This window comes from Leptidea sinapis, chromosome 28 (genome assembly GCF_905404315.1).
Source record: "Leptidea sinapis chromosome 28, ilLepSina1.1, whole genome shotgun sequence".
NCBI lineage: Eukaryota > Metazoa > Arthropoda > Insecta > Lepidoptera > Pieridae > Leptidea > Leptidea sinapis.
Window position 1 is genome coordinate 62659 of NC_066292.1, and position 16396 is coordinate 79054.

General features: G+C 41.3%; 1 long non-coding RNA gene across 3 annotated transcripts; it reads right to left on the minus strand.

The window, feature by feature from the left end:
- Window positions 1-10695: 10695 nt before the first annotated feature.
- Window positions 10696-15510, minus strand: LOC126973178 (uncharacterized). 3 transcript variants are annotated; one of them, XR_007731274.1, is made up of 3 exons: window positions 15324-15510; window positions 14375-14536; window positions 10696-10952 (listed from the first exon to the last, which is right to left on the minus strand). It is a non-coding gene; the product is annotated as an uncharacterized LOC126973178 (long non-coding RNA). The 3 variants fall into 3 exon arrangements; XR_007731273.1 differs by lacking the exon at window positions 15324-15510 and adding an exon at window positions 14650-14856; XR_007731272.1 differs by lacking the exon at window positions 15324-15510 and adding an exon at window positions 14695-14856 and having other exon boundaries at window positions 10697-10952.
- Between the last annotated feature and the right edge of the window lie 886 nt (window positions 15511-16396).

The window sequence follows — 16396 nt, forward strand, 5'->3', positions numbered from 1 at the left end:
CCCGGGTCACTGCCTCCTCCGAGAGGTCCCTTACACGCGCGATGGCGTCGACTGTCGACCGGCCTCGGCGGAAACCGAACTGCCGGTCACTCAGCCCCGGCCCGACCTGTTCGAGGTAGTCGACGAGGCGCGCGGAAATAATCCGCTCGAAGAGCTTGCTCACCTCGTCGAGCAACACTATGGGTCGGTACGCCGACGGGGAGTTTGCCGGGCGACCCTCCTTGCGCAGCAACACGAGCCTACCGATCTTCCACTTCTTCGGAAAGCGACCACGCCGCATACACGTGTCGAAGAGCTCGACCACTCTGGGCAACCTAACCTAACCTAACCTTTATTTTTTTATTTTTTTTTAACGAGGAGGAAATACTTTTACGTACTACCCCCGTGCACTATGTGGCACAGGGAGTGTGGGACTCAACCACTTAGACCATCTTCTACATAGCTAGAAGTTGGCCAAGTTTGGTAATACCCACTAAAACCTCCTCGAAAGCAGAGAGTTCCCCTTTTTGAGAGGTTCTCCGGGATCTTTGCAGGGCATTTCACCGGAGAACCTCGGGGAAGAGGCCATCAGTGGCCCTCTACTGGCTGCTAGGGTCTGGGGTTGAGAGTTCTTCGTGGACCCCTCTCCCCCTCCTGCCCCGCCCTGCTGCCCTCTGGAGGGCAACTGACGCCCTCTCTCTGTTTCTTTCGGCTTCCTCCTTCTGTAATCGATTCGGTGTCATCACATTGATGACACTGAGGCGATACCTCCTTCCTCACAACCCGGCACAGATATCGTCCAAAGCAGCCATGGCCCGACAACACCTGTGCCAGGCGGAAGGAAATATCTCCTTTTCGTCTTTTCTTTCAGTCGCTTAGGACTGGAAGAATGGCGCCTATAGTGCGCGCGCCCACTTGGGAGGACTCAAGTTCCTCCCGCCACTGCCGCATAATGGCAGCGTCAGCCGCGCGCCTTATAGACGCCTCGCGCTCCCTCCACGTTTCGCCGCCCATTTCCGCCTTAAGGCGGTATAGGGCGCGCTCATATGAGCCTCCAAGGCCCAGGGCGGAGTGCCCGCGATAACGCAAGCCGCATCAAATGATACCGTCCGATAGCACCTGGCTATGCGGTTCGCTATCACTCGCTGCGGCCTGCGGAGGAGTGACCCATTGCCTTTTCTGTTTAAGGCATCTGCCCAGATGGGGGCCCCATACAGAGCCATGCTCTTCAGGACCCCGCTATACAGCCTCCTGACGCTTTGGGACGGCCCCCCCGCGTTTGGTAATAAACGCGCGAGAGCTCCAGCCGCCCCAACCAATCTCTCTCCGAGGTGCCTGAAGTGCGCCTCAAAGCCCCAACGGCCATCCAGCACAAGGCCTAGGTACCTCATGCAGGGGGCCACCGGGACACGCACTCCGTTCACCTCGATGAAAGCGCCAGTAGGTGGGGCCCTCCTTGGGCCGTGGAACAGGATGGCGTCCGTTTTACTTAACGCCACCCTGAGCCCCAACAGCCTGATCCGCTCGACAACAAGGGAGGTCCCGACCGAGGCCAGTAAGGCTGCCTCCGCAAAGGACCCCCCCTGTTCCACCACCAGGGTGTCGTCTGCATAGCAGAAGATGCGCATCTTGGGTAGAAGCGCACCTCGCAACACCCAGTCGTAGCCCATGTTCCAGAGGAGCGGACCCAGCACTGACCCCTGCGGGACGCCGCCTCATCCTCCCGTCTCCCGCCACGTAGGCTACCCGGCGCCCAACCAGGTAGTCCTTCACTATTCGGCGCAAGTACCAGGGCACCTCGAAGAAGTCGAGTGCCTCAGCAATTACGCCGAACGGGAGACTGTTGAAGGTGTTGGCTATGTCCAGGGAGACCGCCAACGCCCTATCTATCTATTTATCTATCATAATTATATTATATATCCTTCCCCATCCGAAATAAAGAAAATTATGTAAGAAAACCACGACATCCCCGCGGCAGGTCATTTGGGATCCGTCCGTACGCTCAATAGGATTAAAGAAACGTACTATTGGAAAGGTATGCGTAGTGACATCGAAACATATGTCAAGCAATGTAAATCATATCAGGAAAATAAAGCTTTAAGGAAAATAAATAGAGCCCCAATACAGATCACAAGCACTTCAACTGCTCCATTCCAACGCATATCTCTCGATGTCGTAGGTCCACTGCCTGAGGCTGGCACTGCAAGGTTAAAGTATATCCTCACTGTCCAAGATGACCTCACGAAGTTCTCTTCTGCATATCCCATGCGGAGTACCACAGCCGAAGAAACAAGCGAATGCTTGTTATACTTCATGTCTATATTTGGTATACCCAAGATGATTCTCACTGATCAGGGTACCAATTTCACGTCAGGCCTATTCAAAAAGACACGTGAGTTCCTTAAAATAAAAAATTCTATATCCTATGCACCTTTACCTAATCATACCGTTAGGGATAAGAAACACAAGTTAGCCTGTAGGTTTATTAGAATAATGTTTTATGTTTAAAATAATTACTAGTATACACCCATTACATTAAGTATATATATATTATAATTTACAGAATACCATGTCAGGCTCGAAACCAACAAAAATCAACAGCGGACAACTAAACGTCATAATGCCGTTTGACTTATCCCATTTCAACTCACATATTGAAAACATAAACTCAGCCCTGACCATAGCTCAAGATTTATGTAAAAAGACTGGACTGGCTCAAGTTGAAATTAGCTGTCATAATATGATAAGTCCTTTGGTTGTGCGATATTCAGATATGTATAAGGAATTTTCGTCCATTTCACATTTATTTGAGAAAAGATCAAAATGAGCTTTGATAGGTGGAGCAGGAACAATAATTAAACAAATATTCGGAAACTTAGATGAAACCGACGGTCTCCGGTTTAATGATGCCATTACTTCTCTACATGAAAATCAAATTAAATTGGCTTCACTGATGAAAAACAATATTTTATTAACTACATCAACAATCTCATCATATAATGATACAGTAAACAAAATAAGGGTCAAAGAAATCAATTTAAATAAGGCTATCGACAAACTCTCAATAAAACTAGCAAACGTCACTAATGCAACAAATCAAATGTTGTTACATTTTAATATGTATCAAATTCTTAATAATTTAGAAACCTCAATCTTAACTTTGTCATTCCAACTGGAAGATTTAACAAATGCAGTTCTATTTGGCAACCAAAATATTCTGCTTCCATCAGTAATTACCCCGCAACAATTATTTAAAGAGCTCGTCGATAAGTTAGTTTATCGATCGTTAGGTTAGGTTAGGTTAGGTTTTTTTTTTTTCACCCTAGTCGGCCTACCTCCCCCGGCTACATTATCACCGGGGACGTTGACTAAGCTACCATCCTTCTTTTCTCACTCTCATGATCTTAATAAAACTCGGTGTATATATTTTTAATTTAGGGTTATACAATAGTTGGTATATAAGGCGTACAAGATAATAATACATTATTACTTTTATTTTAGTTTAATCTAAACTTTAAATATATTCTACAATTTCTTTTAATTTTGAGTCGGTGGGTTTAGGCCCGCGAGGCAGGCTGCTTGCACTTTTCTGTAAATAGACTTAAATATTCATTGGCAAGTGGGCGCCCGCCGCCTCGCGGTCCTCGCCCCGCCTTTACTATTATTAAATTTACGCGTGTTTTTTATTATTAATTTACAAAAATTTTTCTACTGCGGTCTGTTGGTCGCCAGCATTTCGGATAACCCCTGGAGATTAACCTGCAAGCCCGTTAAGAGCTCCAGATCGAGCCTTTTGGGCCCGAAAATAGGGCAGTCAAGTATTAAATGCATTACATCCTGCATTTCGATGGGATCGCATTCGCAAGCCGGACTTTCTTTCAGCCCGAAACGGCACAGGTACTCTGCGAAAGGGCCGTGGCCTGTGAGGATCTGTGCCATCTCGGGACTAAACCTTCCTTGTTTTAGTAAAGTGCGTGCGTCCGTCACGTTTTTAATGAATAATTTCGTTACCTTCCCCTTATCACCCTCGTCATACCTTTCCCCCCATTTCCTGACTGTCTCCTCTCTTATATTCTTTTTTATATAAGACAAGGGAAAGTCTGTGTAGGCCGCTTTAACCTTTGAAACTTCCGCAGCGTTCCTCGCTAATTCGTCCGCTCTCTCGTTCCCCACTGTGCCAACGTGCGCTTTCACCCAGAAGAGTTGTATATTTTGGCCGACAATGCGGCTCTCTTCTAAGTGTCTGCGGATCTCAACAACTTGAGGATTGAGAGAGCGATCACCTGCGATCGCAGCTAGGGATGATTGTGAGTCGCTATATATATTTACATCCTCTCCATGACTCTTTGCCTCTCTTACCGCACTGCACAAAGCTGCAAGCTCCGCCTGATACACAGTGCAGTAAGGCGCCAACTTTATTTTCTTGTTTTTAATTTCCCTTCCTTTATGCCATTTGGACCATGCGGCTCCTACACCTAGTTCGGTTTTACTACCGTCGGTATATATGTTCACCGAGTTTGAATTTTCTAATTTTTCTGGCTCCTCGACGACAGTGTATGTTATCACCGGTCTTTCCGTGGGGTGTGGCAGTTTAATAGCAGGCACAGCTCGCTCGATCTGGTCTTCTTCGCGTATAAACGGGGATGACCCCCTCCTCCTTGCTTCGTAAAGAGCTGCAGTCTCTTTGATTCTTAGGTCGAGGGGCAGTATCCCTGCCAATAATGTCGCAGAATTTAGCGATGCTGTGCGATAAGTCTTAGCTATTTTCTGCGCGAACGGCCTTTGTATACCTTCGAGCTTTTTTCTGACACATAACTTTTTGGCTGCCGGAGCCCAGGCTGCTGAGGCGTAAGTTATGATCGGCTCGATAACTGCTCGGTATATTTCGTTTATTGTATCACCGTTCATCCCCCAATCTAGTTTCGCCATTTTTGCCACTTTTTTGTATATTTCTGCCGCCTTTTTTGTAATGTGATGTACATGTTTATTGAACGTGAGTCCCTCGTCAATAATTAACCCGAGTAATTTGATTTCTTTTACCCGGCTGATGTTAGTGCCTCCCATACTGATCCTTGGGGTGTCATAGTTCCTCCTTCGCGTCAGAACCATTGCGTTGGTTTTTTGTGGAGCGAAGTTGAGTTTATTCATGACACCCCATAGCCTTACTTTTTCGAGGGCAACCTTCGCTCGGTTTTCCATTGTGTGTGTGTCTCTTCCCGTGAACACCAACACAATATCATCCGCGAAAGCCTGTACATAAACACCTTCTTCTTCTTATTTGACTAATAGTGGGTCTAGTAGGATGTTCCAGAATGTGGGGCCGCTAATCGAGCCCTGTACACACCCTTTCTCGGATTTTCGTGTATGCTCCTTGTTTCCGTAGCGAACTACCACTTTCCTTTCTGTGAAATAGTCCTCCACTATTCTCCTAACGTTTTCTGGGCACCCTTTTAGTGCCAATTGGCACTTGATTGCCGGCCACCATGCGTTGTCGAATGCCCCCTTGATATCCAATGACACCATTAGAACGATCTCTTTGCTGCGGATGCGTTCTTTCGTGTAGTTTATGATAGTCGATGTTCGATGATTAAGTGCAGTAGTATAAGTGAGCTGATCATTGGGTAGATGGAATATGTCGGAGTACTGTGAGCAGAGTTCAATTAGAGCTTGGGATTCCTCATGATTTAAATGACCAGTCCTTAAAGAGTTTATTACTTCTGTAGTTCGGTCAACGAGCTTGGTGAAGGTACTGTTAATTTGCAAGGCTGAGGGATATAGGGGTTCAAGTTTAAGTTTCAAGTTTGGATTAATGGTTATAGGGGATTCCGATATGTTTGCGACCGTTACGTTAACACGTTTGTTATCTTTGACTCTTACTATGCAGTTGGATAGAAGTAGGTTATGGGAAAGATGTTGATCTAGGATTAGGCCTTCTTTAAGGTCAGTGTTTTGAATTGAACACTCGATCACAGTCTCTGTACGAGGTGGAATTACATAGTATGGATCATAAAAATGAAGTGGTATTTTAAAATTACCTATTTTCAAAATGTCTGTGTCATAGTCGATGTTACAGCTGAATGATGTAAGGAGGTCGGTACCTATGATGCCGTCATATGGTAAATTTATATTCGATATGACATGAAACCTATGATAATTCGGTCAGCTGTAATTTTAGACCAAAATGGCCAAGTGTTGGTGTAGTTTCTTCACCTGGATCAATCCCTTTAATATTAATCGATTCCCTTTTTAGATGTTGTTTATATAATATACTGGACTGTTTTATTAGTGATATAGCTGGTCCTGAGTCAACTAAGAGCGTAAGGGGAACATGTGAAACTTGCGTGTTTAAAAGAACGTGTGGTAACAACCTTTTAGTTGTGTCTATATTTACTTCGTAAATATTTTGATTGTGAGTGTTTCCTTGATTTGGGCTAGACATGAAATTGGAGACGTAGTCGGTTTGGGGCTGGCTACCCTGTCGGTTGATGTTGGTTTTAGGGTGAATAGTACTGTCAATTTGGGGCTGGTTACCCAGTCGGTTAGTACATGGTAAGATAGTAATAACACTGTCAGTTTGGGGCTGGTTACCCTGTCGGTTAGTGTTGGATTTAAGGTGAGTAGTACTGTCAGTTTGGGGCTGGCTACCCTGTCGGTTAGTACATGGTAAGATGGTAGTAACACTGTCAGTTTGGGGCTGGTTACCCTGTCGGTTAGTGTTGGATTTAAGGTGAATAGTACTGTCGGTTTGGGGCTGGCTACCCTGTTAGTACATGGTAGGAATTTGTGACTTTTGAGTGTTGTGTCGATTTTGTAAGATCTCCGGCCCGGACGGCACAAGCGCGGGCCAGGCCTTAGTTTAAATCCTGACCTTGACCGGGTTGAGCATCATCAACCTCGTCTTGGCCATAGGCTTCACTAGATGTGTTTTGAAGGAAATTGACACGTGGGGGTGGTCTGAGAGGCCCTTGTTTCTGAAAGGTATTTTGTTGGTTACGGAAACGATTGTTATAGTCGCGTTTCCGACACACTGATATATCGTGACCCGGTATTTTACAGTATCGGCAAATGATACTTGATGATGGGATTGTTGATCCCTGAAAATTAGAAGTTGAAGGATGTGAATTGTTGTTTGGATTTGGTGACCTTTGCGGTTGCCGATACTGATTCAAAGGTTTTGGTTTGTGCTCATTATTAGGATTTCTCTTGAAAATACTTTGTTGAATTCTCTCTTCAGATATCGCGAGGTTTATGGCCTCGTTAAGATTCTTAGGCGACCTGCATCTCACAATGTTCGAGACCCGTGGTTGAAGGCCCATAAGGAAATGGTGGAGGGCAAGATCCTCCATAGCGGCTGTACGACCAGGTAACTCTTTAGCTTTAGTGTTAGACAAGGAAATTTCGGTTAATAATTGTGAGAGGCAAGGTTCCACTCGAACCGAATACTGGCTAACGTTTTCCTGTGGGTTTTGCCTACTTTCTTGTAAGTCCGTAAGAAGATGTGAATAATGTTTGCGTTCACAAAACTGGGTTTTAAGAAATTCTCTGAGTTGATCCCAGGATGTGAATTCCTTTATAGAGCAAGCAATTTCTGCCTTACCAAGCAACTGGCTAAGAATATATTTAAAAAGAACTGGTCTTTGTGAGTCGGAAGCTAGCTCATATGCGTTATTAGAATTAATTATAAATGAATTAACTGATTCTCGGCTGCCGTCGTAAGGTTTAATAAATTTAAATAGGGTATTTAGGTCTAATTCAGCCGCTGTTAGGTTTAATTAATGTTGCTGCGAGAGTGGCTCTAGTGATTCTTGGCGAATGTATTGGTGATTTAGTTAGATCGGTGGAGGCCTCGTCCACTTCAGGGATGTTAATATTTAATTTGGTATCTTCAACCTTGGAGACTTTGGGCATATTACGTCACGCGACACGTCGCAGGTGTAATCGCATCAATATGCGATAAGACGTGATTCCCGAAATGCTGACTCTTCAGTCCTTCACGACGATTGTGTTGCAAGTTGCACGATGAACGACACTTTGCACGATCACAGGTTCACGATTTTGTGAATAGAGACTTTTTGATTTATTGGATTGTATATGATTTAAGATCACTGGAGATTTTGATTACACAATGAATAACACTTTTCACGATCACAGGTTCACGGTTTTATGAATAGTGATTTTTGATTTATTGGGTTTAAGATCACTGGAGATTTTTGATTACACGATGAATAACACTTTTCACGATCACAGATTCACACTTTTATGAGTAATGATTTTTATTGGTTTATGAATAATTTAAGGTCACTGGGGATTTCCGTATCCCACCGCTGCCACCAAAAATGTTATGGGTCTCTTTTGAGTTCGCTTTTAAAAAAAAAAACATTTATTTAACATTGAGAAATATAATATATTATAAGGAATATGAAGACTTGATTATACAATAATAGTTTTAGAGACCCTTGGGCAGAACCGTAACTTATGAGAAGCGAGCACGAAATGGCTGCCCGCGCGCAGCTAGAGCTTATATAACTGATTCAATAATGCTGGTTGAGATGGAATAGCAATTAAGTCAGCATTAATACCTACATAACTGGGGTATAACAGCTCGAACACTATAAGCGAGCGTTGACGATTCGTAATAGGACTCTTAAATTAGAAGATTCCTTTTAAAAGCGGCTAAGGGTGTTCCGTTTACGTGAAATAAAATAATATTAAAATTTAATTAAACTTAGGCATAAGATTCATACAGACAGACTGACGAAGAATTTGAAAACCAGGATAACTTTGGAGTCTCCTTAGTTAATCCCCCCGAGCGTGGGCTTAAACTGTTCCTCTCCTCAAGGGGAACAGATTGGCACCGGCAGATTCCCCCTCCAACCTCCACCTCCCCCAAAATCTCAAAAAATCCTATAAACACTCCATAGGTCGACTCCCGACATTTCCCGACGAAACCTTTCGCACGCCATTTCGTTTCAGCAGGTGCATTCGTGGATCGTCGCGACGCCAGCGCACAGCGCGTCCGTATACTTAAATCTTGTTAGTAAGTAAAAAGTCATCATAAAACTTGCTGTTTGTTTTAAATGTTCTTATAAGCAACTAAGGAAATAATCAAGTTTTTTTTTACTACTTAAAACCGTTTTCATAGTGGATAATAATGCAAAACTTATTGTGATAAAAGTATTTTCTTTTAAGTACCCTCAAATAAATTCAGTTGGTCTAGTGCTATTTTTACTACTTTGGTAAAAATATTGTGATAAATTCTCTGATACCATAAGTTAAATAAATTCACCATGAGTTCCTGTAATGCGTGCAACCAATTAATCAGTGTCACTGACCGGTTAAAATGCTCTCACTGCTCGCGCAACTACCATTATTTATGCGTAAGTTACGTTAAGGAAAACTTCTCAAAATTATCATCGAGGGCCAAATCATCGTGGAAGTGCCCTGAATGCAAGCAATCGCGCAAAAAAGGTGATAACAGTGAGACGCCAGTAAAAGAAGCTCATGAGAATCTATCAGAATTAGTCCAGGTCCAAAGCGCCTCTTCAACATTTCAGTTATTTGATGAACGTCTAGTCCGGTTTGAGATTGCTATATTCGCAAAAATTTATAAACTAATCACTGACTCAATTGGTAAGCGTTTTAAAGATGATTTTGAAAGTTTACGTAAAGACATGAGATCAATCTCTGAGCTGACAAAATCTGTCGAGTATATGTCTTCAAAGTTTGATGAGATTCACGCCGAGGTTTTAGAACTCCGATCTGAAACAAACGGACTACCAGCTGAAAATGCCAATCTCCGCGAAAATGTTACGGATCTTAACAACAAAATGTTACTGATGGAACAACGTGCGCGTGAAAGCAACATTGAAATCCATTGCATACCTGAACACTCTAATGAGAACTTGGTTAAAACAATAGTACAACTCACCAAGGTTGTGAGTTGTCCGATAGAAGAGAAAGACATATTAGCCTGCTCAAGGGTTTCCAAAATGAACAAGAAGTCCCTTAGACCCAGATCAACTATTTTGAGACTAGCATCCCCCAGGGCTCGAGAAACAGTGCTTGCTTCTTATTTTAATTTTAATAAACACAACCCATCCGACAAGCTCAATAGCTCTCATCTGGGTATTGGAGGCGATAAACAACCAATTTATCTAATGGAGCACTTGTCACCAAGCAACCGAGAGCTGCATGCTCAGGCCCGCATCTTTAAAAAGGAAAACCAGTACAAATATGTTTGGGTTCGTAATGGTCGAGTAATGTTAAGAAAAGATGATTCTACTTCTGCAGTGTGGGTAAAGAATGCTGAAATCTTAAGGAATATTATAAATAAGTAGTTTTAAAAAAAAACTTTGTATTAATATGGTATGTATCTGTAGGTTAAGTTAAATGTGTGAATTAAATATTTATTACCAAAATTTAAGAAGCACCCGAGGCAAGTTAGAGAATCCTTACACAGCTAGCTTAAACTGTAGTTATGATTTAATTATTCTCACAGAAATGCGCCTCAATAATAATATTTTCGATGCAGAGGTACCTAACCCTAATTACCAAATATATAGTAGAGATAGGTGTAACACAAATAGAGCTAAACCTGATGGCGGTGGAGACCTGATAGTAATCAGAAAGGAACTAGAATATTCAAGGCTTTTTTGTTATGAAAGTACAATAGAGGATTTGTGGATAAAAATAAAATCACAAATGCATGATAAAAATATATTTAATAGTTTATGTCATTGTGATGTATACTTGCCACCTTTAACAATGTTTTGTTTTGTTTTGCTTTGGATTGAAAATCAATTATACTGTATCACTAGGGCTATTACTCTGATAGATAACAGTGATGCATTAGTAGCTGGTGATTTAAACACTGCCCAAATTTCATGGAATATAATTCCTTATCAGATTGATGCTTATACATCCACCACACCCAGCTGTACTTCTAAAAATGGTTACTTTATGTTGTGGAGTTTCTGAAACAACAAAGGTAACAATTTATCTTAAGGAAGTATTTTTCTATGATTTTAAAATCTATAATTATATATATATTTTTTTTTATACAAGGTGAGATAAATATTATTATATTGTACTGGGTGTTCTTTGTTATATCAAGGCATTAATTATATATGTATTTCTTTTTTTTTATATATAGATAATAATGCTTAGTAATCATTTAAAAACTGGTTTGCTGAATGCAGGCTCTCTCAGTACTAACCATGATAACTTTATAGCCACAGTCACTAGGCATGACATAAACATATTGGCCATAAATGAGACATGGCTCAGATCTGGTGAAGAGGGTCGAGCCCCTACATTGCAGGGTTACCAACTTAGACACATAACACGCCCTGTATAGGTGCGTTCGCGAGGAGGTGGTGTAGGGTTCTATACCAAAAAAAATATAAATGTGCATATCCTCCGTCACCCAATAGATCCTTCTCATAGTTCAGTTGAACAAATGTGGCTCACCATGACCCTTAACCTTTCCGCATCGGCCGTGCCCGCGGGCACTGGTAATTCAAAAAACAATGAGAGCGGCTGTGCCGCGGGGCACTCTTTTACCTCATCCAGTTTTCACCCTTATTAGGTGTACAAGATGGTTTATTTGCCTACGCAGTTATGAACGAGTGAATTCCCAAACACATTTCGATCCGTTACGATTCAAGGCCACCAATATTCGACGTCATAGCTTTACGGACAAAGCACTTACTCGTATGTGTCCACTTGTTCCCGGCCGGCGCAGCGAGCGGTCGTTATCAAGACTTTACACGACTTTTTACTATTCATTACAAAAACATAAAAGGAAATAAATAAAACAAGTAATTAACAATAATAACAATATTTATTTTAAAATATACCTATTTTTACACTTTTTTTCGAATGAAAAGTCTTTGTGAAATAAAAAAGAAAGACAATATGAATAATTTATACATGGTCTTATAGCTTGTTTCAATAGCTTTCAGTGACAGTCACTCAAATCACCCTAGTTATAAGCATTTTATAACTACACGTAAAATAATACACACGGGGAAAATGCCGCGAAAATGCCGGAAGCTTGCCGATCTACAGTGTACAGCGAGATCCGGAGCGCGCTGATGCGGAAAGGTTAATGGTAAGAAGTTGGTGATTGGCACTGCATATCGGCCACCTTGGATGAACATGGATTTATTTTTTAACGCATTAACAGACACAATTAGCTCATTTCCTATTTATGATAATTTAATTTTGCTTGGAGATTTTAATATTAATATGCTTAGACCAAATCACACTGACACATGTAAATTAAATACCTTCATTACATGTTTTAACCTGACACAAGTTGTTACAGAATCAACTCATTTCACAACATTTAGTCAAACTCTTATTGATGTTGTATGTACTGATTTACACACTAAGAATATTATAGTAGAGCCTTTAGGCTCTTTATTTGGACATTGTCTTGTTGTCTGTGAATTTAATGTTAGGCAAAATAAGGCCACACCTAAAACAATAATATACAGGCCTATTAACAAGATATGTGCAGAGGTTTTTGATAATGACTTGAGATCTGTTAAATGGGACATGATATCATCACTTCAAGGTGTTAATGAAATGGTCAGCGCACTGAACCATGGTATTTTAACTATATTTAATGTTCATGCCCCTATTAAAAACATTGTTGTCAAAGAACCCAGGCACCCATGGATAACTGACACAATTAAAACCATGATGCAGCTGAGGAATAAGGCGTTGAAGGATTTTCATAAGACAAGGCTACCTTCAAAAAAAGACTATTATAAAATATTAAAATCTTCTGTAAATAGAGCACTTTACTTTGAGAAATCTGCATACTTTAAACATAATATAAATAATAAAATAAATCAACCAAAACTGCTCTGGAAAAACCTAAGAAATGTTTTATTACCTAAAAATAATATTGAACATCCCATGTATTTCAGTGACCCGGACAAGATAAATAACCATTTTTCAGACATACCAGGTCCCCCTAATGTTAGTATCTCGCAGCTAACATACTATGAATATCATAAATACAGTGATGCTGTGTTTCAAATTAAGATGGTTGATTTTGATAAAATTTTCAAAATTATAAAGAGTCTTAAGTCAAATGCTGTGGGTTGCGATAACATTACTCTGGATGCTTATTATGACATTTCCATATACACTAGAAGTAATAAAAAACATCATAAATATGTCTTTTAGCACATCCACATGCCCTGACATATGGAAAACAGCAATTGTGAAGCCTTTAAAAAAAAATCAAACCCTTGTTTTGTTGAGATTAAAGATCTCAGGCCTATAAGTGTATTGCCATGTTTATCAAAGGTGTTAGAGAAAGCTGTTTATACACAATTTACAAAATATCTTGAAGATAATAATATTTTGCCTGAAATTCAGTCGGGATTCAGAAAGGGTCGAAGTACAGTGACAGCTTTGCTTGATGTTACAGACAATATACTACATGCACAAGACAATGGGATGTGTACATTACTAGTATTGTTAGATTTTTCTAGAGCATTTGACTCAATTAATGTTACTTTGCTGTTATCCAAACTCAGATATTATAGTGTTGATAACAATGCTTTAAAATGGTTTAATAGTTACTTAAGCAATCGCTCTCAATATGTGAAATTACAGAAAAATGATGGGACTACATTATTATCAAATAAGATAAACATAAAAAGGGTACCCCAGGGTTCTATTTTGGGTTCCATTCTTTTCATTTTATATGCTGCTGATATTAAAAGCCATATACAGTACTGCAATTTTCACATTTATGCAGATGATATACAGGTATATATCTCTTGCTTGCCTGCTGACATTGATCAAACTATACAAAAGCTAAATGTAGACCTGGCTAGAATAGCCATGTGGTCCGAGAAAAATGACCTGTTACTCAACCCAGATAAAACCAAGTTCATGATATGTCGTAGCAAGCATCAAGTTAGTAAAATCAGTACAGTAGAGAAAGTGAGGCTTAAAGATAAATCCATTAAGCAAATATATGAAGTACGGAATTTAGGGTTGATAATGGACAGTGAATTGAGATTTGAGAAGCATGTTGCACACTCAGTTAAGAACTGCTTCTATATGCTGAAAATATTGTATCGTTTAAGACCCTACATTAATGACAGTTTACGTGTTCAGTTAGCTGAGTCACTAATTCTCTCAAAATTCAACTACATGGACAGTCTTTGGTCCCCGCTTGTTAAAAAAAACCCAGAATCTTATCCAGCGTGTTCAAAATGCATGTGCTCGTTTTTGCTTTAACATTCCATTAAGGGCCCATGTGACACCATTCCTAAATAAACATTGCATCCTAAAAATGAGACATAGACGTAAGCTTCACTTAGCCTGCCTGCATTTTGACGTTATAAAATACAAGGTTCCTACTTACTTATATAAAAAGCTTTCCTGGTTTTCAAGTCGTAGGTCCTGTGATACTCGAAAAGCTGCTATGCAAATCACAATACCTCAAAACAGTTCAGCAGCCTTTAGAGGAAGTTTTCGTTATGCTGCGTCCAAGTGTTGGAACAATATTCCACCACCAATGAGGAGCCTGCAATGCAATAAACAAAGTTTTAAATTAAAAATTAAACAGTTTTTGTTAAATCATCAGAAACAAGAGGGAACACCGAGACATGACACCAGTACTTTATAAAAGTATTTTACCTAATATATTTTTACTTATTACAATGTACAAGAATAGGTACTCACCAAATATTGTTTTCTCCATTATCTTTTCAATTCAAAACATAAACTCTCAATTCTAATTAGATCTTTAAATATATAACTTAGGCACTTGTCAGTTATTTATACTTGGCTGTTAGCAGTTTTATGAACTATAATGTTGATTGTTTTACATTTGCATTTTTTAGTTCTATTCTATTCTATTCTATTCTTCCTACTATGGCTCCTGTGGAAGGTATACCACAAGTTTGCCAATGTCACGTTAAGGTAGACCACCAAGCTTAGAGTATTATTTTACTAATTTTAATGGTATTGATCGGTGCTTAAGATTGAAACAAGTTTTATTTTCTTATACCTGAAACAAATATACATGCTGTTAAGACTATGAGGGACAAACACAAATATAATTACTTAAATTATTTGATATAAGTACTTAGCAACTTGCTGAGTTGGGACCATTTTTTGAATCGTATATAAATAATAGAAATGTTTTAGTCTTTTTGTTTTTTGCTTGTTTATCAATCTTAAGTTTATATTTATTTTTTATGTTATGTTATTTAAGTAAGTAGTATACAAATACTACTTATACGTTTCAAAATAAAAATAAATCTTTCTTTCTTTCTTTCAGGTAAATATCACCCTCTCAAACAATTTACCCGCCTTGTCCAGCAACACTATGGGCCTGTAGGCTGCGACCGAGTCTGCAAGCCGCCCCGGCTTTGACAAGAGAGCCAGCTTCCCGCTCTTCCAGTAGTCAGGAAACCGTCCGGACATCAGGCTCGCGTCGAACAGTTCCCTGAGGCGGTCCGTCATGTGGTTGAGTGCTAAGGCCAGCACTCGGGCAGGAATCCCGTCCGGCCCAGGGGCGGTGTTCTTCGAACGAATTCGTAGAACAGCCGCCCCTATTTCCGCCTCTGTAGCGGGCGGAACGTCGTCACTATCAGCCTCCCTGTCATCTCCGGCCACAGGGGAACCCAACCTAACCTAACCTAACCTAACCTAACTATATGTCGAACTGCTCCAACAGCTCGAACATGAAGGCAATGGCGGTGCCGCCTAGGTTGCCTGATGACACGGACGCGGGCGCCGGTGGCCTCGGTCGCGGGACCGAAGCCGCCGGGCGGGACGCTAGCGGTGGCCGGAGGGGCGCGGGGGCCGTGGGAGTGGCCTCTGTGGCAGCGTTGGCAGCCGGAGGAGACCTCGCCCAAGCGTTTGCCTTAGGAGGTGGTGCAGGTTTGAAGGTCAGAGTGAACTCCACCTTCTCTGCACCGGCTGGCGGTGCACTGGGTGACGTTTGTGTTTGGGTGCCTTGGGACACCCGCGATAGCTCGCGGGGTGCCCCTTCCCCCCGCACAAGACACAGGCCGGAGGCTCCGCGAATTGCACTGGTCGAGGGCACTCCGGCGTGCCGTGTTTGCCGAGGCACTTCACACACCTCGGGGTATGCTCGCAGTTGCGCGCCGAGTGCCCGTATAATTGGCATCTGTGGCACTGACCGGGCCCCCCGCGGTTGCGAGGAGCTTCGGCCCGGATGCCCTGAAGGGAGCAAACCGATTTAATATTGAATAATATGTCCTTTACCTTTTAGAGACTGAGCGTCTGGCGAATAAATAAAACAACTGTTTGACTGTGAGGAATATGTGGAAGATATATGATTTATTAAAAAGTTACATGATATATATACAAAATCCTTAAAACTAGTTACCCAATTACAGTTGTTACTTAAAAA